General features: G+C 40.2%; 1 protein-coding gene across 10 annotated transcripts in view; it reads left to right on the top strand.

Annotated features, from left to right (window-relative positions):
- The window catches only part of GPR1 (G protein-coupled receptor 1), a 54,876-nt gene that overhangs the window by 6,998 nt on the left and 22,656 nt on the right, over positions 1–25,222 (top strand). For 3 of the 10 annotated variants that reach the window (XR_004969177.1, XM_036318853.1, XM_036318857.1), the window contains exons 3-4: positions 482–634; positions 13,345–13,436. The gene's annotated coding sequence lies outside the window, so the exon portion shown is untranslated. Of the gene's footprint in view, positions 1–400; positions 635–654; positions 1,119–2,198; positions 2,246–13,344; positions 13,437–25,222 lie in introns of those variants that run through there. The other 7 variants (XM_036318855.1, XM_036318861.1, XM_036318858.1 and 4 more) reach the window with 4 other exon arrangements.

Here is a 25,222-nt window from a genome sequence, read left to right as displayed (position 1 = left end):
ACACACACACACACACACACACACACCCCACACACAAACTACACACAGCTAAAATGCTCGCCCAACTGACAATGTGATTCCAATTTTCTTCCCTCTGAGAAATACACTGAAACCCAGGGCATTTGAAGAGCTCTCCTTTGACATGTCTAAGGTTCTTTTCATTCCATTGTTGAAATGAGATTTAATTTGACTTTTCCTAGGCTCAAGCCCACCCAAACAAAGGAGGCAAGGGTGCCTCCCCCACCCCTAGTTCCTCAGCCTGCGGCACTGCAGCCAATGGCGATGATTTCCATTCAAAAAACAAATCTCAGTTACACACACACACACACACACACACACACAGGCCGAGCAAAAGAATTAATTGGGGCAGTATGCTCCTTGCTTACTTTCCTCCAGGAAAGCAGGGTGAATTTTTATGGAGGGTGGAGGAGGAAGGGAAGAGCCACATTCAGAGGAAACCCAGCATCATTCTCCTCTCCAGTGTCATTTCAAACAGCCAGATAAAAGCCAAAGGAGGAAGCAGGGAAACAGTACACCACGTAGCAGTTCTGAAAACCACCCTGCGTTCCAGGCTGCAGCAGGGAGGTCACACCCAGGCATCACAATAGCTCCTCTGCTTTCAGAAAATTAACTGGTAAGTGCTTCTTGTTTGTTTTTCAAGGGATGCGTTTGCAGCTGACCAGATGAGGATTCCTGCAGACAATGTATGTCTAAAGCAGTATTTGGATTAACTACCAGCTGGCAATAAAAATAAAATAAAAAAAAAGAAAGAAAAGAAAAGAAAGGACGAAAAAGGGACGCCTGATAGTTTATGAAACACTTTAGATGAAGGTTCATATTCTTGGTCCTGATAAAAGTGTTGAGGGAAGATCATAACAGGCATTGCTACAGCTGCTGATTAGATCTCAACTCCTGAAAGAGAGAGAACATAAGGGCACAGAGAACTTGCTGTAATTTCCTCAGCTTTTACCTAGGAAATGGTTCATAAATGTGGATTTTAAGTAGTTGTGACTCAGAAATAATCAAGCATCATTTCTGGAAAGCCCACTGTAGAGAAATCTAATAGGAGAAAATGAGGCTCTGAGATGAAAATTGATTTTCCCTCCTTAGATCACAAGGTAAGAAAAAGTTCTAAATTGAGTTGTAATGTAGTTTGGCTGTGTGTGTGTTTCCCCCTCTCTTTTCAGAGGTGAATAGCTTGTGGTTCTTCACAACAAACTTTTTGTTGTTGTTGCTACTTGAAATCTCCTAATCGATTGCCTGTTCGAATGGCTGGTACCTGGGCCCTCCTAATGGAGGACTAATGGCTAAATGCAGAGAAGTAGCTGGGGGGAAAGGTTCGGCTAACTCGATTGTTCCTATGGTGGTCAGATAACTGCGAGCAGCAATTGCTTTCTGTCTAATGGTTTATCATTTTCTTCAAATGAAAGCTAATGAAAACCAAATGAAGGTTTGATAATGGAACTTTCATCAGCAATAACTCTTAAATTGGCCCTTTTCGCTTAAAACAAACTCATTCACCCAATCTTCCATAAACTTGTTGCTAAATTAATCCACTATTATAATTTTTTGTTTGTTTTGTGGGAACAATGGCCAAGGGACCTTTTTCTGGGTTTCAAATTACCTAGTCCAAGTAATGCCTTTTACTGGATAATTCTTGTCATGTTTGCACATCTTCCAGACACAAAATGGTTTTTGTTTTTTCCGTGGCCTTTCTTTATGAGTTTATCTGAGACGTATTTAGTTTATAAAAGAATGTCCTACATTTCCTTTGTTACTTTACCGCTAATTGCCATTTTCCTGAGATATATATACTTAACCCAACATTCCCTTTTCAAAGGCCACAGCACTGGGAGCTAACTTATAGAATAATGGAAAGCTTTATGTTCAAAATTTTTTCCCCAAGTTGTTTATAACTTTAAAAAATTAGAAGCAACCTAAATATCCAACAGTAGAAGGCTAGTTAAGGAACTTTTTATGTATAATCTCAATGAAGTATGTTGCAGTCATTAGGAAATCATAATTTGAAGGGTTATGTGGCATTGTGGATGGGTGCTTATATTGTAATGTTAACGATGATTATAATGATGTAAAAAGTAAACACAGTTGAAACAATTGTAGGAAATAAGCAAAATTGAAAATAGTTGTGTTGGACTAATGTTGTGTCAGGAAGGAAAACTTTCCCTCTATCCTCTTAGGTGCAGTTCCTGAGGTCCTGTGAATTAAACTGACAAAAGACAGATTCGTAAGAGAAAACACAAATTTAATCCCATAGTTTTATATTTTTATTTATTTTATTTTATTTTTGTCTAAAGTTTTACATAAGTCTCCTTTTTCCCCAACTGACCCCCTCCTCCCCTGCCATTTGTCTCTGGATCTATTCTTGTTCATCAAATTATATTCACCATTATATCCCACATATGAGTGAGATCATGTCATATTTATCTTTCTCCGACTGGCTTATTTCGCTTAGCATAATGCTCTCCAGTTCCATCCATGCTGTTGCAAATAGTAAAAGTTCCTTCTTTTTTATAGCAGCATAGTATTCCATTGTGTAAATGTGCCAAAGATTTTTAATCCACTCATCCGCTGATGGGCACTCAGTCTGTTTCCAAATCTTAGCTATTGGTAAAATGTGCTGCTATGAACATAGGGGTGCATAGTTTTATTAATGTACATAGATGAGTTCACAGAAAAATGTGACTATAACGGGAGGGTTAGAATGTGGGGCTTATAAACCATCTTAATAGCAGAAAAGAAAGGGGAAAAGGCACTTTCAGGAATACAAGTGACTTCTTAAAAAGAAAAGGGGAGGGGGAGAAAGAGTATTTATGGGGAAACACAACTCCAGAGCTTTGACTTTTTAATGAAAGTTAAATGAATCCTTAGGGGAATAGGTGGGCAAGTTTTTGTGACATGTCTGTTTAGGTGAGGTATGCCTTATCTCTGGTGATCAGAGCCAATCTTCTTCCCTGGTTACTCCCAGGGAAGAGATTTATGACAGTTGAGTTCCTCTGGGACCTCAAATGCTTCCTGCTCAAAATAATTTTAGTGCCACAGCGGTATATGCTGGACCCCTTCAGGTGATACATCCCCCCCCGCCCCCCGCTCCAAACTTTCTCTAATAGTCCATTACTTTTATAAATTAGAAACTTTCTAATATTAAAAATTTCTATTATTTTTCTTCAGGTCTCAGTTTTCATATATACCACATAAAGTTAAATCTTTCAATCTGGTCTGGACTCCAGTTCTAATTCACCTGGTTTCTTTGGTGATGTTAACTTTAGTAAAGGCTTCTACCTCAAATAAAACTTCTAATGAAATTAATAAAAGCCAAGACAACAATAAAAGCTGATAGTATAAAAATTTTAAAGGTTAAAAATACAGACTAGTTAAATGAAGATTACTAACATCACATTCTTTGATACTGGACAGTTTCCAACTATGTCTCAAATCTAGGTTGCACAATATTTTAGAGTTGCTGTTTTGATTGTATCTGTCTCCAGAGCTCTGATGCAACTCTGTCTCTAACTTGTTTCGTGCCTCAAGGAAGAAAAAAATCTTGGGACCTCGGTTTCCTTTCCTCTAAAAGAAATCCAATAGGTTAGGTTTCTTCCAGCTTTTCATCCCCCCTACCACCTTTTTATTTTTATTTTTTTATTTTTTTCAAAACATACTTTATTGATTTTTTACAGAGAGGAAGGGAGAGAGATAGAGAGTTAGAAACATCGATGAGAGAGAAACATCGATCAGCTGCCTCCTGCACATCTCCCACTGGGGATGTGCCCGCAACCCAGGTACATGCCCCTGACCGGAACCGAACCCGGGACCCCCCAGTCCGCAGGCCGACGCTCCATCCACTGAGCCAAACCGGCCTCGGCGCTACCACCTTTTTAATCGCTGCTTATTAAGTCATTGCTCAATGTGAAATACATAATGGGCACTTAGCAAATACAGTGGGTACCTAATGCATGTTTAGTGAGATACACTTTTATTCAGACTTTATTTTTTATATCCAATTATCATAGTATGCTCTGATTATGCCACTGCTACTGAAAAAAAAAATCTCTTCATTGTTAAAGAACATGGTGCAGTAGGAGCAAACTGCACATGATTCGGGCACCACATTTTACTGGAAATTATTCAGTCTTCCTTTCAGGCAAGAGAATATTACTGGTCAATGATTAATTTGAGGGTGGAAGGGCAGGGGTTAAATGAGGCCTGGCTTTGCCTGTGGAAGGGTTTCTTGTTGTGTGAAGCAAACTGACCCCGGGGGGAGCCAACATCCAGCCTTGGTCACAGTGGCCCCTTGTTCAGCAAACACAATCAACTGGCCCATGTAAACCTGCGTGTGAGAAACCCTGCATTCGCCCAGCGATTTTCTGCAGGACGAATGCACCTAAAGACTTGGTTTGTGGTAAAGGGGTTCCTGCAATCAAATAAATAAGGCATATTAGAGCTTTTGTATGGGTGACATTTCGATTTGTTCTGTTTTACAAATATCTGTGTTCACCTCCATGTTTAAGCAAAGGAAGAGGGACGCTGGGATATGTGGTTCCTTGTTTGGAAGTCTGTTCTTTTCCATGTTTGGAGGGAAGAGAGGTTGTTTCTCATTAACTAAGAGAAGCCATCTCTATGTGTCACATTCAGCCAGGCAAATATTGACTGAACCCTCAGCCAGTGTGGTGGAAGAAGACGTGAGGGCTTTAACGGGAGATTCTTGCCCTACGTGAGCTTAGAGTTGTGCTGTGTGGAAGACAGAATTAAGCTATTACACTAAAAAGATTTAAGAGTGTGCATTTCCTACAGGATATGGAGTTCAGAAAAGGGAGGACAGAAGTGTGTAAGTTAACAGTTCCTGGAGGAGGTGAGACAGTGAGAGAGGTGGGTGTTGGTGTCCCATCAGAAGTCAAGTGAGATGAAAAGATCTGGACTTGACTGAGCAACCGATAGGGTGTACCCAGGAGAAGTCCTTCGTGGCCTGAGGAGCCCAGAACAGCCTTTGACCTCTGCTAGGAGAGAGGGTGTGAGAACAGCATGCAAGTGCAAATGTAAACCATTGCTTTCCCTAAAACATCAGGGCAAAAACAGCCCTTTATTTTGGGTCTTCCATAACAAAGAAAATCATAATAAGAGAGTTCTCCAGCCCACTATCCTCACTTCATCCCAAAGTTCTACCCAGCTTCAAGGCAAGTGGCCAGTGCTCTGGCATACACCGTATGGTCTTGGTGCCCAAGAGGAGCAAACTTATAGTTCACCTTCACCTCCTAGAGCAGCGGTTCTCAACCTGTGGGTCAAGACCCCTTTGGGGGTGTCGAATGACCCTTTCACAGGGGTCGCCTAAGACCATTGGAAAACACATATATAGTTACATATTGTTTTTGTGATTAATCACTATGCTTTAATTATGTTCAATTTGTAACAATGAAATTGGGCGTCACCACAACATGAGGAACTGTATTAAAGGGTCGCAGCATTAGGAAGGTTGAGAACCACTGTCCTAGAGGCTCCAGAAATACTTTTTACTGAACATATATTTTTTTAACCGGGCGGGGCGGGGTGGGGTTGTGGGAGGGAGGGCTTCATGGAGAAGGACTTTGAAAGGAGGTGTATGCAACTTGTCAGCCTGAAAAAGAGAATCCAAGCCAAGGCTAATATGTGTGAGGTTGAATTTTCATAGGACCAAATTATCCTCACTGTGATAAATACATGGAAAATAATTCATATATAAAGTTAGGCCATTGGATCTGGAAGAAAGTTCTTATAGATATGACATCTTTAATTCTCACAAAGAAGTTTTCTTTGGTGGTTTATAATGACATACCTCTATTTGAGTAGGAAAAATCTGGTAGTTGAACATCCTGCCTGATTATACCACTAAGAGTTGACATAAATTTTTTTTTCACTAGCTTGTACCATATAAAACGGATATTATTTGACCTTCACCATTTTTGACCTAATAGAATGAGAATTTCTTATGCTTTAACATAAAACATAGATTACCAATTTAATAAAAGTAGTGAGATATGTTCATATATAATTGTTTTATTATATAAATATTTGTTTGATATGTGTATTTTGTTTGTACACATTGTATAATTAACTATATTGAACATTAAACTATAGCAAGCATATAGTTTTGATATTGAGAAAACACTTCCTCCTTCATGCACTACAATTTTATTGAGCATCTATTGCATTTCCTGTACTCGACTCTGTAGTTGAGATATGAGGGTGCGTGAAACATAGCCCCTGCCTTTGAGGCTTTCACAGTTTAGCAAGGGAGATAAACACATTAACAGAGAGGTTGTGAACAAGGGTTAAGAAAGAAGTGTTTGAAGTCAGACAGCCCCAGAAGCCATGTCTGGACTTTACCACTTTTGCTAATTGCCCAACCACTCTTACCCTCATAGAAATATAATAGTAAATAATAGTACCTCACAGGATTGTTTTGAGAATTAACTGTGAAAAATGCATGTAAAGTTGCTTAGACACTTAACAAGTCCTCAGGAAATGTTAGGCGTTACCATAATGTGTTAAATGATATTATGTAATTAGGTGTGCTTGGTATTTGCTTCCTTTTTAACGTAGATAGGTGAACTGGTTTTAATTATAAGCAATACATGATTAGACAACCATGTGGTTTACAGGAAACTAGTTTGCCCTTAATAGCAATTTGAAGAAAATTCTCCATCATTTTCCCTGTCAATCAAAAATCCTGGTCTAATGAAGTGGCTGAACAAATTTAACACCTCTCAGGAGTGAGACTAGCTTTGCTAGGTAATCAGCATTCTTCTAACACCTTTCATAAGAAGAGGCTCTGAGCACAGGAATGAATGGAGTTGATGATAATTACGAACTTCTCAAACTCACCTTTGCCTTCTCAGACAAAATGAAATATTGGTTATTGTTGAGATGCCCATCAGCATGAATGCCTTTTATCAAAACCCACTGTACTGTCTTTCCACCAGTCAGTGGATATTATTGAGGTCTGCTCTTTGCCCAGAAACTGTGGTAGGCTCTGGACTATAGAAGTAAGCTAAACTGCAGCCTGGTGGTGTTACAGGACATAAGAGGGGCTCATCTTCCCTGGTTGCATGTGGAAGTGGGGTAATTGGGGTACCGTTGGATAAGCATTTCTGGAGGCCCCCACGGGAGGATGAGATATGGTAGAAAGCTTTATTTCATGGAATTATGCCCCCGGTTTCCAAGTCCCATTTCCCTTAGTCCAGTCATAGAAGAAATGTAGCTAGGGCTTCAGTAGAGCTAAAATCAGAGCTAATATCCAGGGTTTCCTTTCCATGTTGGACCCAGGTCCAGTCCAGCACCAGGCTAGCTTAGCTTGTGTTTCCCATTTGTAGTCCATTAGTCCATTGCATGTGGGGTCCACAGGGCTATGGGCCATAGGAGTGAATGCAAAGAAGCAGGAGCAAAAGGACCCCACCAACCAAGAGTAAAGTGCAACAAGAGCCCAACTTCTTTGTTTAGGGGATTCTGTATTCCCAAATGTTTGAGCACTTGCAGTGGCTACACCCATTCTGGCCAACCATCCCTGACCCCAGGTGTGATTTGCAAGCAAGTGCCTTTCCTGTGTCACCCCAACTTTACTGGGCATGTGTCTATCTTCCCTTTGTTGGATCCCTTCTCCCCCATCCTCCCATGATCTGCTGGAAATGGGCCAGGATCTCCTGGGAGTGTGAAATTGCAGCTTCCTGGTGGAGCTGCCCAAATGACATGCCTATCATGTCTGGCCTTCCTGTTGCTCCTTTCCTTTTATTAATAACTAGCTCATTGCAGTGGGATCTGTGGGGGAGAGACATTTAGCAAATAAGCATTTAAGTATATAACTAAAAATTATAAGTGAAGAGTAATAGGGATCCAGATTTAAAATGTGGGATAGGCTTGTGGAGGTTAGGAAAGTAACATGTAAAAACACAGCTTACCCTTTAGAATTGTTGGTGATTTTCTCCTTAATTCCAAAACCACTAGCAAATTCAGAAAATTAAAGCTTAGTCAAATCAGTTGTTTGGTTACCTTATGGAAAATACTAAGTTGATATAAATTATGCATTATGTTGCCCAGGTGCAAAGATAATATTAAACAAGACTCTTCTGCTTGATTGTCATTCTCCCTCCTACGAGCTTTCATTTCATTAACTCTATTCAAAATAAAACCAGTCGCCTCTGGAATGATTTTACATAATCAACACACCAAACATATACTTAATTACAGTTGCTTACATGCTCTGACCAAGAAGATGGGGGAAATGTAGTAAAATGGCTAAGCTCTTCCTACCTTGTCAGGGAGGGATGCCTAGCCCTGGAACGATATTTCATGTATAAATATGGCATTTCTCTATTGTTTGCCTTTTGTTTTGAGAGACTGCATGGGGAAGGGGTATGTCAGCACACACATGAAATTGCTTGTCTGAGAGGTTATAATGCACCACTCTATGAAAGTGGTATTTTCGGATTTTCTCAGAAATGGATTACATCTCCCAGAATACAGAAAGGGGGAAAAACAACTGTAGAGAGTATTTCTCCATTTTAATTTTACATTGGGATTTTTATAGAAACATTCAGTCATTTGTTTCAACCTTAAATAAACAGAAGTTTGGTTTAAAACAAATCAGCTCTTTTCTAGCCATGGCAAATGGAACCTGCTTGAAACCTCTGGCTGCCGTTCAGTGATTTCTTTAAAAATGACCATTTTCCTCTTTTTATGTTTTTCTCAAGCCATCGGTAAATAATTTATTTATCAAATTTAAGAGAATGCCCCAACGGAAAAATTTTTTGGAAGAGCTGATGTTTTTCTTGCTAAGGCAGACAATTGATGTGTTCTCTGGCTAGCTGGGTTAGCCGGCAGGGAGATTACAGCAAGGAGCCCAGCCATGTTGTACTGATCTTCCTCATAAGAAATGAACTCATCAACACAAATCATTTGATGCAAAAACAAATAAACTCCTTTAGTAGAACATTATCACAGGATCAGAATGTCCTACGTTTGGACAGGAAGCAATGAGCACAGTTCAGCTTTACCGTAACAGCAGGAAACCACTAGTTTGCTGCTCACAGTGGTGTCTTTTCAGCTGATGTTTTCTCTTAGGATGAAACATAAATCCAAAATGTTATCTGAAGTAATCACAAATAATATCATCAAACGAACTCTCTGACTAGAGCCATTGGTCATTAAATTAGCTAGAAACCCAAGAATTTGCTACCTTTCAACAAAGTCATATGTTAGTTATGTGAGTTATTTCACAATCCACCCTAACAAAAAGACTGATAAAGTGAGGTAACAGCAACAGCATCTCACACTTCTTCAGGCCTTAGTCTGAGCCGGGCACTGTCAATGGTTTGCTGATGGATTTTCTCCCCAGATCATTGATGAAAAAACTAAATCGATTGTAATAATAATTTTTAAAAGGCCCTAGCCATTTTGGCTCAGTGGATAGAGTGTCGGCCTATGGACTGAAGGGTCCCGGGTTGGATTCCGGTCAAGGGCATTTGCCTGAGTTGCGGTCAAATCCCCAGTAGGGGGTGTGCAGGAGGCAGCTGATCGATGTTTCTCTCTCATCGATGTTCCTAACTCTCTATCCCTCTCCCTTCCTCTAAAAAGTCAATAAAATACATTTTTTTAATATATTTTATTGATTTTTCACAGAGAGGAAGGGAGAGAGACAGAAAGCTAGAAACATCGATGAGAGAGAAACATCGATCAGCTGCCTCCTGCACATCTCCCACTGGGGATGTGCCCGCAACCCAGGTACATGCCCTTGACCGGAATCGAACCTGGGACCCTTCAGTCTGCAGGCCGATGCTCTATCCACTGAGCCAAACCGGTTTCGGCAATAAAATACATTTTTAAAAAATGATGCAGTACATGTGACCCCTGCCTTTGATTTATTGAACATCTTTTCCTCCTTTCCTTCTGAATTCTCAGCCAGAGCTCCTGTAACAAAAGACAAATTAACAGATTTAATGTTTATTTATTTATATTAACTATAAACAATTAACTGCATACAAATTACATAAGACAAATATAATTCTATATAAAGTTTATATTAATTTTTACATAAAAGACACAAAAGCATACACAATTAATATTAGTGGTAAATGACCTGAGAGCCTTCCAAAAGAAGGCTTTATAATGAAGGCCCGAAGAAACGGTTAAAGGTGAGTGTTTTCATGAGTGTTTGATGAAAAGTGGAGAGTCATGGAAAAATGTGGTGGGACCAAAGGGTTATGAGCTGAGGGTAGTATGGGGGGAGGGCGGGGGATGGGGGAAATGTAGCAAGGCCTGTTTTTTCAGATTCCTGGTCCCTCGGCTTCTGAGATGAGGACACTCCTTTCCTCTGGCTATGGGAGAGGCACCTCTCACATGTGGGTTTTATGACCTGCTTCAGGGGAAATCCAGAAGGCCTCTCTTGACCCACTGTTTTCTCAGATTCCGTCAGCGTAAAATACTTACCAGGCCAAGGTGCCTTATTTTGGGCACCTGAAACCCAGTAGTATCTATGTCGGATGGAGGGGAAAGCTGTGAACCTACAAGTAAGAAGAAAATGGGAAGTAGAAGAACACTACAAATAGAAGTCAAACAGGAAATAGGAGACAGAGATGGAAATTGCAGTCGTAACAGATGACTGCATCAAGCCGGGAGCTTCACTTAATTGCCTCATTTCATCCTCGCAGCTGCCCAATAAAGTAGATAGTATTATCCCTATTTTACAGATGGAGAAATTGACGCTTGGAGCTTTTAACTCATTTCCCGAGGCCACACAGGTGAAAAAAATGGCACTGCAATTAGAAAGCAAGGTCTGTGTGACTGCAGGGCCCTAGCTCCTAACTGCTGTAAAACACTGCCCGGAAATGCTTGTGATCGCTCACATCCAAACACTTGGGTGAGAAGGGACTGGTGGGAGAGAGGGAGGCCGAACAACTGGAGAGACCAGGCGGCAGAAGAGAAAGAAGACCGACTGCAGAGAGCTATGTAGAAATAAGCCTCAAGTCTACATAAACACCCTGGAAATATTTAGATACCCCGAGGGAGAGATGAGGCCAGGACGGTCACAGATTAGATATAACTGCACGTTCTTTGGGGCGGCTGTGAATTCTCTTTATCCCACGGTGCTGAGGCAGATAGTATCCTCAGGCCAGGGAGGCATTCTGTGTTCTCAGATTGCACTCAGGCAAAGCAGCACATCTAACCAATTATTTTGTTGTTTGGTGCTGGCTGGAACATTGGTTTAGCTCCCTTCCTCTGTTTGAGAAGCTGCAGCAGGGATTAAAGTGGCCTCGGTCTAACTGGAGAGAGAGAGAGAGAGAGAGAGAGAGAGAGAGAGACAGAAGGAAAGCTGAATATATTTGAGTGCTGTGTTAAATATTCTAACTATGCAAAACAACTACATTAATCTTGCTTATGGGTCCTCAGTTTTTTCCCCAGTGACAAAAGATAATTTTAAACAGGTAAATCATGACTCATACAAATATGAAATTAATACATTTCAAAGGTTTTAATTAACTCATTAGTAAATGAGAGAATCAGTAAAAATATTACATGGATTAAAAGGAGCATTCAAAGTATCACACATACATAGGCCATCAAGAATGTTGAAGTGAGTTTATAAACAGTTGCAAAACTGGCCAGTACTCACAAGGCAATAATCAATTGCGTTCCACTAGATACAATTCATTTGTATTTCTGTGGACAAAGATCATTTGCAGAAATATCAACTCATACAACTATAAAATGTCTCAGAGACAATGACAGGCAGAGAGAACCTGAAAAGGCACCCCAGCTAGGGTGTCCAGGGAGCTTTTGCACATTGTGAAGCCCTTTACAATATTTACTGACAGACCCTAAATATACTGGAAAAACAGTTATCGTTCTGCATATGTAATTCAGTATAAAAAAATACTAAACCAAAACTCACAAATTTCATAATGAAAGTAAAAATAGCTCCTTTCCAGAATTTCTTATTGCATACTTTTAGATGAATCCATGGAAGCTAATGTTTAACTGCTTCTGCTTTACTGTACTAACTTTTGGAATAATACTACTCCCCACCCGTCAACTTAGCTATTGGCCACACTAGTAACATCTGTAATAAAGTTCTCTTATAGGCCAAACCTTAGTACAGGCCAACAGCTGAGTATTAATGAAATAATTCTAAGAAGAAAATGGAGAAACATTATATAGTACTCTCACTATAAATGGGGAAAATATCTGAAATAAAACCCAACCATTAATCATATTTCTCAGAGCACCTGCATATCATAAATCATGTCTTACAGTGTAAGACCATGGTACTGATTTTAGTTCTAATGTTTCACTACAATGTGTCCAAAAGTTGGGCAATGTGGTCCTTTTTAAGCAGTTTAAGATGCCACCTTAAAAACACTTCAGATGTTTGCTGGGTGTGTTAGTTAAAGAGATAATTGTTATTATTCCATGCAAAATAGCTAATTATAAATCTAAACAAATTATTTTAAATAACAGTTGCCTAGGGAGCAAGCAGCTCTCTAGATTTGAAAATGAGGTGAGCCCTAGCCGGTTTGGCTCAGTGGATAGGGCTTCAGCAGGTAGACTGAAGGGTCTCGGGTTCGATTCTGGTCAAGGGCACATGTCCAGGTTGTGGGCTCAATCCCCAGTGTGGGGTGTGCAGGAGGCAGCTGATCAATGTTTCTCTCTCATTGGTGTTTCTATCTCCCTCTCTTTCTGTCTGAAATCAATAAAAATATATTTTTTTAAAAAAAATGAGGTGAGGGCCAGACAAGAGGATAAACATGAAAAATTGAAGGCCTCATGCCCTGGCCGGTTTGGCTCAGTGGATAGAGCATTGGCCTGAAGGTTCTGGGTTTGATTCCTGTCTAGGGCACATGCTCAGGTTGCAGGCTCAATCCCCCAGTGTGTGTGTGTGTGTGTGTGTGTGTGTGTGTGTGTGTGTGTGTGTGTGTGTGTTGGTGAGGGCGGGGGCATGCAGGAGGCAGCTCTCTCATCATTAATGTTTCTATCTCTCCCTCTTCCTCTCTGAAATGAATAAATATATATTTAAAAAATTGAAGGCCTCTTGGCTATGCTTTGTTCAGCTTCCTCTGATTCTGAGCTGGAAGTGGAAGTAATGAGTGGAAAGGTAGAATATAAAGGATGGCCTGAAATGACAGCAGAGTGTGTCTTAGGATGACACTTGCCATTAGGACTGAGACCTGTCAGCCACCAGCACCATCAGCAAGCCCCCAGTGTTTGCCAGGAGGTCACGATCCTGGGAAGGCTGCTGTTTTGTGGTTAACACACACATCCATTATTAGGTCAAAACTAATGCACCCTATTTCCACATCTATTTAGGTTCCTCTCGGTTCTTGCTCCAATTCTGATTTCTGCATTCTGACTCCTGGCTCATCGTCTCCTGCAGCTGGACTCATTTCCAGGCCCCTTGAGTGAGTATTGACACGTGGCTAATAAATTACGCGATGCTTTCTGACACATGGCTTCATATAGCCTTACGATCTCTTTTCTTCAAGTGTGGTAGAGCCTGGGTTCTGCTGGTTTCAAGTTAGCTTGGTCCTGTGTGGTGAGACCTCCCCTCCCAGGCCCTCAGCTGCAGCTGCACTTCTTTCCTCAAGGTCACTCTATACCTAAGGGCCCTGAAGGGCTAGCATTCAAAAGCTCTCTGCCGCTCCCTCCTGGAGCCCAGCAGTGCTATCTCCAACTACTTCCTGGCTCAGGTCCATCCAAATTAACAACTTGATTGCTAAAATAATTCTAGAATTCATATTCTCCCAATTTGCGGAAAGAAAGAGAGAGCAAGCAAAAAGTCAAATCAAATTTAATTTTGGTCTTAATGGTAGGCGTTGATGTTTAGTAGGTAAAATTATTAACTTATACCCAAATCATATTTATTTTAGCTCTTTCTCACGTGTTATTTATTTTATTTTCTCACTTGTTGTTTTAATAGATATTTATTGAGCACATTCCATGGTTTAGGAATTGTTCTAGCAACTAAGGATACAGCAGAAAATAAAAAAGAGAGAAAGTTTTGGCACTTAAGAGTTTACACTGTACATCTAATTGGGTTTCTTATAATGAGGAAGTAAATAACTAATGACTTAAAAGAGGGCTACTTTATAGAGGGGAAAACTTTAAGAGTCTAATTGATATGCTAATCTATGTTCTCTCAGTTAATCACAGACAGAGTAACCATTAAACATGGGGCAGCAACTTGAAATAAAGACATAGTGCTCCAGAAGGTATAGTCTTGCATAACAAACATCCTGGCCCCTATTCCCCTCCCCCCGCCCCCCTTCCCTCCCCCCCCCCCCCCCCCGCAACTTTTCTTATGAACAAATTCAAACATTCATAGAAGTTGAAAGAATAGTGCAGAGAACAACCATATCCCTATCATCTAGATCAGTTGTTAACATTTTGCTATATCTGGTTAATCGGTAATTCTTTATATGTAATATATAAATATATATTTCTTATTTGAAAATAATTTCAAGATGACAGAAAAGTTGCAAGTAAAATACAAAGAATTCTCTCATATCCCCTCTACTTAGACTCACCAATTGTTAAAATTTTGCCCCATTTGCTTTTTTATATTCTCTCTGTATGTAGTTTCTCAGAACCATTTCAGAGGAAGTTGAAAATATCACGCTCCTTTCCCCTATATATTTCAGTGTCTATTTGTTAAAAGAAGGACATTCTTTTACATAACCACTGTACACTTATCAATTACAGGAAATTTAAAATTGATTCAATATTTTTTATCTAAACTACAATCCATATTCCAATTTTGTCAACTGATCCAATAATGCTCTTTGGCCATTTAATTTGTCTCCAGTACAGGATGCAGTCCAGCATCATATGTTGCATTTAGTTGTCATGTCTCTTTAGTTTATTTTAATCTGGAACATTTCCCCAGCCTTTCTTTGTGACATTGCCATTTTTTAGGGAAACAAAACTTTAAAAAACAAATTCTTCATTTGGAGGTTATTTGATGCCCATCCGTGTTACAGGTTGAGTTATCCTAGAAGACTCTGGGACAGAGTTTAATGGTCAAATATTTATTAGATTGTGCCCTTAGGGTCTATATCTACGTGTGAAAGGAAGGTGGGTGGGTGGGGGACAACTGGGCAGGGGGAGAAATTGAGCTGCAGGGTAGGATTGACAGCCATAGCCAATTCTAAAGCTAAAATTGACCCTTCAGAATTGTCTCCCATTGGGCCAAAATGGCCGAGCCTTTGTACTTCCATTTCAATAATCATTGAAGGGACAAAGGCGGGGCACTATATGTAGTAGCAGCAGTCCCATGAGAGCTGCTAGCTGGAGGCTGCTCTTGACTGCTCTCTCAGGGCCTAGGGCAGTAAGTTTTTCCTTGAAGGAGGAAATATATTGCTATTCACCACATTTCATGATAAAAATCAGGTTATACATTCCCAGCTTGACAACTATGATATGTATATTTTTTCTGAATCTTTTGAAAGCAAGTTGTAGACCCAGCCCTAAAAACTTCAGCATGCACTTCCCAAAAAAGAATGTTCTACAAAACAATATCATTAACACTCCTAAGAAAATACTTAAAAATTTTTTTGTTTAGTGATTTTTGAGAGAGGGAGGGAGAGAGAGAGAGAAAGAGAGAGAGAGAGAGAGAGAGAGAGAAACAGAGAGAGAGGAAGGGAGAAACACCAATTTTCTTGTCCCACTCATTGCTTTCTTCTTGTATGTACAACCAGAGATCAGACTCTTAACTGAGCTACCTAGCCAGAGTTGAAAAATACATTTTTTCTTAGAGAGAGAGAAACATTGATGTGAGAGAGAAACATTGATGTGAGAGAGAAACTTATCGATCAGTTGCCTCCTGTATGCTCCCTGACTGTGATTGAACCTGCAACATAGGTATGTGCCCTGACCAGGAATCAAACCTGCAACCTTTTGGTGTAGGGGACAGCACTCCAACCAACAGAGCCACCTGGCTAGGGCTGAAAAATATGTTCTTAACTATATCCAACTCATATCAAATTTCCACAATTATTCTCGAAATATCTTTCATAGCTTTTAAAAATTAGTGTCTAATCCAGCCGTGGGCAAACTACGGCCCGCTGGCCGGATCCGGCCCGTTTGAAATGAATAAAACTAAAAAAAAAAAAAGACCGTACCCTCTTATGTAATGATGTTTACTTTGAATTTATATTAGTTCACACAAACACTCCATCCATGCTTTTGTTCCGGCCCTCCGGTCCAGTTTAAGAACCCATTGTGGCCCTCGAGTCAAAAAGTTTGCCCACCCCTGATCAGTGGTTACATATTACATTCCGTTTTTGTATCTTTTCTCTTTTAATCCGGAATAACCCCTCTATTTGTTTTTCTGTGACAAAGATTTTCTAAAGAGACCAGGCCTTATGTCTTGAAGACCCTTCCTACTTTTCCGAGTGTTTTCCAAATTGGAAAGTCATACGATGATGTCATAAGAACTGAGAAAAATACCATTTGCCTTTTCTTAGATGATGTTAAGTACTTAATGAAGATAAACCAATTTTAAAAGATGTGGGCTATGTTTGCTGGAGTACTAATTGAAGTCCTGCTTTTATATTCATTATTAATTAAATAGAATCATTAGAGAAGAAAGGATATAAAATGATTTATTATAACAATTTATGGCATAAAATTGAGTTAACTCAGTGTGTGTGTGTGTGTGTGTGTGTGTGTGTAACCAGGTTCTATTTCATCTTCACATCTTCTGACAAAGAATGAAACAAAATTAAAAGCCACTTAGTATTTTGTTTTGTAATTTGCTTGTAAGAACAAGAAATGGAAGAATCACGTTATCTTAGCCCATCATATTATATTGTATTACAATCATATTATATTGTTCCTAAAGCTTCCTTAGTCCTTTAAATGTAGCACTCTCATTATAAGCAGCTTTAATCCTCTTAAAATATTATGACTCATTCATTATAACAAATTAAGAAAGACACAACAATCTTTTTGGATCCTTTCCAAATAGGCTTCTTTAACTACTGTCCTTCAATTGAGCTAGTTAAGAGTTTTCTGATGGAAAATAATTATATCTCTGCTGCATATTAGTCAAAATACTTTTGCAATTTGCCAGTGGCCAACACCTTGACAACTGGCAAGAATATCTTCTTTCCTTCCTCCTTTCTTCTGTCCCTCCTGGTTCCTTTGTTCCTTTCTTGTATGGAAAAAATTTACTGTTAAAACTATATGACAGGACTCATTTTCTACCCAAACTAAGATATACCGCATAAAAATTAAGTGGGAAGCATTCATGATAAAAGATTACACAATTTTATATGGGATAAATATAAAACTGGAGATTTAATGTTATGAGCAGGAAAAGATATAATAGAGAAGAAAAAATTTTTGCCTATTTTGAGCCAATCTATTTTGATTCAGCACCATTCCTTGAGTGCCCTTTCTCTGCAAATCCCTGTACTGGACGTTTTAGTGACCCAGAAATGCAGTTGATTTATTGGCCCATGCATTCATTCGTTCATTCATTCATTCATTTTTATAGTCTCTAGACTTAAAGCAAGTTTAGGAAGGAGAAGGAAGTGGTAGAACAATGTACATTTTCCACAGGAGTTTAACTATTCCTCTTCTTAAATTTCATAAGCCTAATTTTTTTAAAGAATACCATGCTGCCCTAGGAGGTCTGTCTCAGTGGATAGAGCATTGGCCTGCAGACTGAAGGGTCCCAGGTTCGATTCTGATCAAGGGCACATGCTTGGTCCTCAGTGTGGGGCATGCAGGAGGTAAGCCGATCAATGATTCTCTCTCATCATTGATGTTTTTATCTCTCTTTCCCTCTCCCTTCCCCTCTGAAATCAATAAAAATATTTAAAAATAAAAAAGCACCATGCTATTTGGGCCGAGTGGTTTCCAGATGCATCAAGTATGCCTATTCAAACTCCCTATTGAGGTGACATTAGTGAAAATAGCAAAGTAAGGACCTCAAAAAATTCTTTCCTCCACAAAAGCAATAAGAAACTGGCAAAACAATCAGAATCAGCTTTTTTAAAACTCTGGAAATTACCCACAGGCTAGGAACAATTGAGGAGTGTTAATTTAAAAAGCGAGGGAAGGAAGGAAGGAAGGGAGGGAGGGAGGGAGGGAGGGAGGGAGGGAGGGAGGGAGGGAGGGAGGAAGGGAGGAAGGAAGGAGGAAGGAAGGAAGGAAGGAAGGAAGGAAGGAAGGAAGGGAGAAAATATATATATTTCAGAGAGGAAATAGAGAGAGATAGAAACATCAATGATGAGAGATGTGGGGCCTCCTGCATGCCCCACAATGGGGTTCGAGCCTGCAACCCAGGCATGTGCCCTGACCGGGAATCGAACCGTGACCTCCTGGTTCATGGGCCAGCAGTCAAGCACTGAGCCACGCTGGCCGGGCTGCTTTTGGATATTCGTTAAAACTAACAGCCTGCATTCTGGGTGACAACCAGCAGCCTGGCAGCCACTGAAAACAACAGAAAGGGGCTAGCGCTCCATCAGAGCTTCATTTCCAGAGAATTATTATATGACCTGTCTGGTGGCTCCCTGAAAAACCTCACTTGCAAGCTGTCTATATTTGACCTAACTCAGAGCTTAACCAGTGTGAAAAGCTTTTTAGCCATAAGCATTTGTCAAAAATAATTACAGGCAATTACTTAACTTTGCAGCTGCCTGAGGTGACGGATACCAGTTGGGGCAAGGCATTAAACTAACCAAAAGCTTTGAAAGAGAAATTGGAGAATGAGACATACAGAGGGGCTTTGAAAAGCTCTGATATATACCCTGGAATCAAGAAGGCCACATTCATGTATAGGGGTGTGCGCATTGCTAAGACCCGAAAAGGCCCTAACCTCTCATCTCTGGATAACTTGTGACTCTGTGCAAGTAGAAAGTGATGGCGAAGGCCGAGTTGAAATTGGGACCCTAACATGCACACGAGCCCTTCACCAAACACTTGGAGAGTTATTGGTTCGAAGCATTTCAGGAAATTTCCAGGTCCAACATTTTACCTTCTGCACTTTACATGGTGGTAACAACAAAGGAAAGGCCACATGGGCCATAGGACAGCCAACGGCTTTGATATTTCTCTGGATTCTTGCTCCCATTTCAGTTCAGGCCATTAAGGATTTTCCTTCCTTTCTTGCTAGGTCACGTATACATTTAAAAAGATGATTTGCACCTCTTTTCCACTGCTATTAGAGATTTTAGAGAATATCTAGCTAACCATATTGTAAGAAATGTAACTCCACCCAGCTTTTGAGCTACTACTTTCCTATCCTAGTCTTTAGGAAGGATCTACCTGTACGCTCATTTGCTACCTGAATATAGTAAGGAGCAGAGTTGTGCAGACTGCAGTGGCTGTTTAGTTGGAGGATCCCACTTGTCTCTTTCTATGCAGTCAGAACAGGCTTCAACCAGCTTCCATTGTCTTCTTATCCTGGAGGGGACCCAGGTACTCAAGACACTTCCCTGTCTCTCAGAAGCTGACTCTCCTACCCACTTCTCTGGTCACAAATCTCTCCGACTTCCATATTCTTTTTTTTCTTTTTTAGTCCTTACCTGAGGATATTTTTTCCATTGATTTTCAGAGAGAGTGGGAGGGAGAGGGAGAGACAGAGAGAAACACCGACGTGAGAGAGACAAATCGATTGGTTGCCTGCTGCACGGCCCGACCAGGGCTGGGAACCTGCAACTAAGGTATATGCCCTTGACCAGAATTGAACCCGGGACCCTTCAGTCCACAGTTGACACTCTATCCACTTAGCCAAACAAGCTAGTGTCCAACGTCCATATTCTTTGCTCCACAAATATTTATTTTTATCTTAAGGACTTTACTATAAATCATTAGGGAAGAGTCAATAATAGAAACATGATCAATATGAGACATTTACAAGCATTTCATAATTCTGCACAAGGTCTCATCATCATGGTCATGATTTCATTCTAAGATGAGTTCTGTCTTCCAATTTTATTCTCTTATGGTGTTAGTTGCTCCATATTTAGGTGCAAATCAGAGAGACCCTGTTTTCAAGATGACCATTCTTCCCAGTCCAAAGATGTGACCAAGCCTCTGGGTGCTATTGAGACATAAGTGTGCCCTTCTGAACTCCAGAGGACATTTTGACACATCTGAGAATTACCAGATTGAATGAAACCCAAATCAATCATCCTCCGTCTTGATCAGGAATATTATGGGCATTGTTTTATAACTAGAGGCCCAGCTTCTGATTGTGGACTCATTTTAACCACCTGGTAACCAAGGCTTTATCCCCTTTTGAAGTTTTGATTTGATTTGATATGTTAGACTTTCTTATTTTCTACTCCTCAATTTTTAGCTTTTTCTTTCTTTCATATTTTCTATATCATTGTCTCTCTGTGTTACACTTTGGGTAACTTCTTCAGATAAATCTTCTAGTTTACATTCTTGTAGGGAGCGGCTCTGGAGTTAAGCCTCAGACTGACCTGTGGCAGAGTCATAAACAAGACCCAGCTTAGAGGGCAGAGCCCTCTTAGCATAATTAAGCTTGACCTTATGGCTGCCCTCTAGTTCCTTCCTAGGTAACTAATGGGCTGTGGGAGGTGCAGCAAGTGCTGCCAAAACAAGTGAAACTCACAAGAACATCATAACTATGTTGACCACTACCTTGTTTTTCTCTAACTATAAAATAAAGCCTCAGCTTGCTAGCTGGATCCTTCTCTGTGGCCTCATCTAGGCACAGGAGATCCACCGAGCCCCAGCTATATTCCGTTTGTCCATCTTTTCTTTTATCCGTCACCACCCTTCCTCAGGCTCACTGAACCCTTGGCTGTGCTGGCACAGCATACATTTTCTCTTCATCTGGGTCTAAGCTACTATTTTGTACATCCATTAAATTAAATTTCAATATTAACTTTGCAATTTCTAAAAGTTCTACTTCATTCTGTATAAAAGTTTGCTGTTCCAAAGTAGATATTCTGCCTAAAATAACAGTTGTTATTAGTGCTTCTATCTTTAGTATTCAGGTCTTTTAAAGTGTTTGCTGCCTTTCTGTTTTCTCATGTATCTCCAACATCTCATCCAGTTAAACAGACTCTGAATCTATGATCTTTAGCTATTCTGAGTCCACCCTCTTTCAAAGAGAGAACTCACATTCCCCAACTAATAATGGCAAGTTGAAGAAAAAGAATAAAAGCAACCCTGGCCAGGTGGCTCAGTTGGTTGGAGTGTCATCCCAATGTACCAAGGTTGAAGGGTTGACCACCAGTCAGGGCACATGCAAGAAGTAACCAGTGAATGTATAAATAGGTGTAACAACAAATTGATGTTTCTCTCTCTCGCTCGCTCTCGCTCTCTCTCTTCCTCTGTCTTTCTAGAAATCAGTAAATAAAATTTTTAAAAAAAGAATTACAGAGAAAAGAAAAAGAATAACAGTAACAGAAATGGCAACCAGCTCTTTGGGGATAAATATTGGACATGAGGAAAATTGTTTTCCTTCTCTGTTCATTACATATGGAAGAAATTTTCTAGTGTCCCTCTCTTTACCCTCCATGCCACCCAATCTCTCTAAGAAACTTAGCAGAGGCATCACTGTGTATATGCATTGATTGATAGAAGACTGGCTAAGCCACATAATAGAACTGTACATCCTGACCAATAGCCAGGAGAGCCATCAAACTTTATCACTATAACATTAGAGTAACCACAACATAATTTCAGAGTTGGCAGAACTTTAGACATCATCAAGTCCAGTCATGTTTAATTCCTCATTTCCTGTTACAAAATCCTCAATTTCTAGTTGCCTCTTTAAACATCTCCAGTTATAAGAAATGTGCCATTAGCTGACACAGTTTTGTCTGAGAATGAAAATTCTATGGGTTCTTTCCACTGCTATTCACTACTGTATCTCTAGGGCCTAGAACACGAAGTAGATGCTCAGTAAATATTTATTAAATGAATAAATGCCCATTTAAAACGACTATAATCTTTAGAAAGTTTTGCCTTATATTGAGCTAAAGGTTTCTTTAGTTTTACATTCTGGCAGATAAAACCCTCTTCTCTATGCTAGCCCTTGAAACATTTGAAGAAGTGACCCTGCCATTTCTTTTCCAAGATAAATAGCTTCCACCAGTTCATTCAATGCTCCCCACATGACATAGTTTAAAGTTTTCTCTCCATCATGTTCCCTCTCTTCTGGACATGCTCCAGTTTATCATTGTTCCTCTCACATTATAATTCCCAGAAAAGAATACAATACCCCCAGGTGCAGCCTTACCAGTTCCAGTAGAGTTGGAGAAATACTCCCCCATTTCTATTAAAAAGCTCAAGAAAACTTTACTTTTTTCTTTAAATCCTCACCTGAGGATATTTTTCCCATTGATTTTTAGAGAGAGTGGAATGGAGGGAGGAGGGGGAGAGAGAGAGAAGCATTCAAGTGAGAAACACATCGATTGATTGATTGCCTCTCATATGCACCCTGGCTGGGTTGGGGATCGAACCTGCACCCAGGGTACCTGCCCTTAACCAGGAATCAAACCCTCCACCCTTCGATCCTCGGGCCGAGAAAAACCAGCCGGGGCTAAATTTACTTTTGATTATGATTATGATTTAAGCTGTCACATCTCTTTCTTGACTCACATTGAACTCATTCATGGTCAAGGAGAAGGCTTGTATTTGGGCAGAAATTTAGCATGTCTTATGGCAGAACAGGTCACCAAAGACACTAATCTTTGCCTTCCATGACTAGTAGTGTACATCCCATGGAAATGCAAGTGAAGGCGGTTGATTGGCATGCTTCCCGGGCAAATCACATTGACTTTCTTCTCATGCATGGATGGTTAAAGGGCACTGAATAAGCCGTTAGTCCTTATTACGAATCTCTTTAATATAGGCCTACCAAATCCATTTTAGCAAAATAATTCAGGGCCTGTAACTGTTGCTTAAGCATATCATCAGCTAGGAAAACCTGTCGGAGAAGATGATGTGCTTAGTACTGTAACTGGCATAGAGTTCAGTGCAAGTGTTGCTTAACAAGTGACTTTTGAAGTGGCCGAAGACAGGTAATTTCTGAAGAATCCTCTGGACACTGCCTTCCCATCCCATTCTCCAGGTCAGTACGGGAAAATTGGATTTTTTTTAGAAGTCTTAGACTGGCTATTGTGAATTTCTCTTTTCAGAACCTTCAAAACATTATCTTGAAAGCAAGCTAAACTAAAGTGTCTTCAATTCAAGATGTCTGTGTTTACTATTAATCTGACTCTTCTTAGGTGGTTTTAAAGATGAGCTTAGAATTGCCAAGCTTTTTTGCTTTTTAATAACTAGTCAGAAGTTATTGAACACCGTTTCGGGGAATCAGACTTTAGATCAAAATGGTTTGTCTGACTTTGCCTTGTTAGAGAAAACTCTGTGAAAAGCAGAAAAGCTATAGGAACTTTAAAAGTAGAATTTTTAAAAAAGAAATTTTATTGTATCAAGTGGATTGTCACTGAGTTCCTTCCAAGTGTCCTATCAGGAACGAAACTGCTTGCAACTGTGCTTCAGTGAAGGAATATTGTATTACTTGTACAGGTGCCAAGATATTTTCTGATTACTTTCTTGGACTTGAATACCTGGAGAAACCCTTGGCTTTGACTTATTCAAAATACTGGGACCATCGGGACAGTACAGACACATGCCTACATCCATTCTTTCTTATAAACCACCGTACTTTAGTGACCTTTAGAAGTCACTTTTCTTTTCCTCAAGTACCAGACCTCCATTTCTGAGACAAGGTTGCATGGTATCAAATATGAAACAGAGATATTAAATAAATTAACATTATTTACTGCAAACATACTGTGCCCAGAACCAATTTGCAAAATAATATAGTTAAGGGGTCTCAGAAGTGGTTCTTTCCTTGAATTTTTACCTCTGGTCAGAGAGTAAGTAAATGGAAAAGATGGCAAAAGTGAAAATGAGCTTACAGTATAAAGAAAAGAGCTCTCAAAATATAGTCATGTGTTTCACCATGGAACTAGTATCTTTTGCTCCCCCCTTCCTTCTTCCTTGTCTTTCTCCCTCCTCTTACTCTCTTCCTCCCTCCCTCCCTTTCTTTGATAGTCAAGGAAGGAAGAGGAGAAAATAAGAGGGGTTTGAGCTATATGCACAAATGTTCTCTCCCCCTACTTTCTAGTTACGCAGACTTCAATAAGAAGAACTAGTTAAGAAGTGGAGATCCTGTTGCTTCTGCAGCTCTACAGCTGTTTTTTGGGCACTGCTGCATGTTTATAACCTTTTCTCACAGATGTTACATTTTATGAAATGTGACTCATTAGGGTGGTACTGGTATCTTTAAATGAAAAGAAATCCCAGAGGACTGAGTGATTACACAAGTCCGGTTCGCTCATAACCTGAACTATTTGAATAGAATATATTTGGGGGGTGGCGGGGGCGGGGGGGGAGCAGCCATACTTAAATGAATTAGATAGAGCAATGACCTAAAATTCATTCTTTTTTCAGGGAGGAATGAGGGAGGGACAATATTCTTGTTTGGGGAGGTTTTGTTTTCATTTGCAGAATGTTTTTAATCTGTGTAGACCTTTTGTTTTGGACCTTGGTCCATATTTTGGGTCCAATGTGCAAAAAGTAATAATACTACTAGAAGACATTTTTTGAATGCCCACTCTGTGCAAAGTACTGGATTTAGTGCTACTCGGAGGCACAGAGAGTAGTAAAAGAGCTAGAATACATTGACCTGTCACACTTGAGCTTCTCATAAATGCAAAACTGCACGTCAATCTGTCTTTTCCAGATGAGGCACCTGGGGTCCCACGTGGGAAGGTGACTCATCCAAAGTCATGCAGCTAATGACATTCAGAGCTAAAACTTAGAACCACCTCTCCTGAGGTCCAATTTCCTTTCAACATACCAGGCTAGAATGTGAGGGCGATCTGGCTGCGACATCTGTCACCCCATTGATCACCAGGGTTGATTTGGCTGATCTGGCTGGCTAGGCAGGTGTCCCCCTCCTCCCTCACCAATCCATGTGCGTCCCTCCTGAAGCTGCGTGCTCGGTAGAAGAGGACGACCTTCCTCCCCCCCCCTCCCAGGAGAGCACCGGTCTTCAGTCAAGAGTATACGAGTAGCTGTGCTCCCCTGCTAGAACCTCCAAACAAGCTCTCAACATACCAGGCTACCTAGTACCCATGGACTTAAATGGGTCAAGTGTCATGGCAGGTGGAGAACTAGGGTGAGGTGA

Source organism: Myotis myotis, unplaced genomic scaffold (genome assembly GCF_014108235.1).
Source record: "Myotis myotis isolate mMyoMyo1 unplaced genomic scaffold, mMyoMyo1.p scaffold_m19_p_8, whole genome shotgun sequence".
NCBI classification, from domain to species: Eukaryota; Metazoa; Chordata; class Mammalia; order Chiroptera; family Vespertilionidae; genus Myotis; species Myotis myotis.
This window is presented reverse-complemented; position numbering and strand designations above follow the sequence as displayed.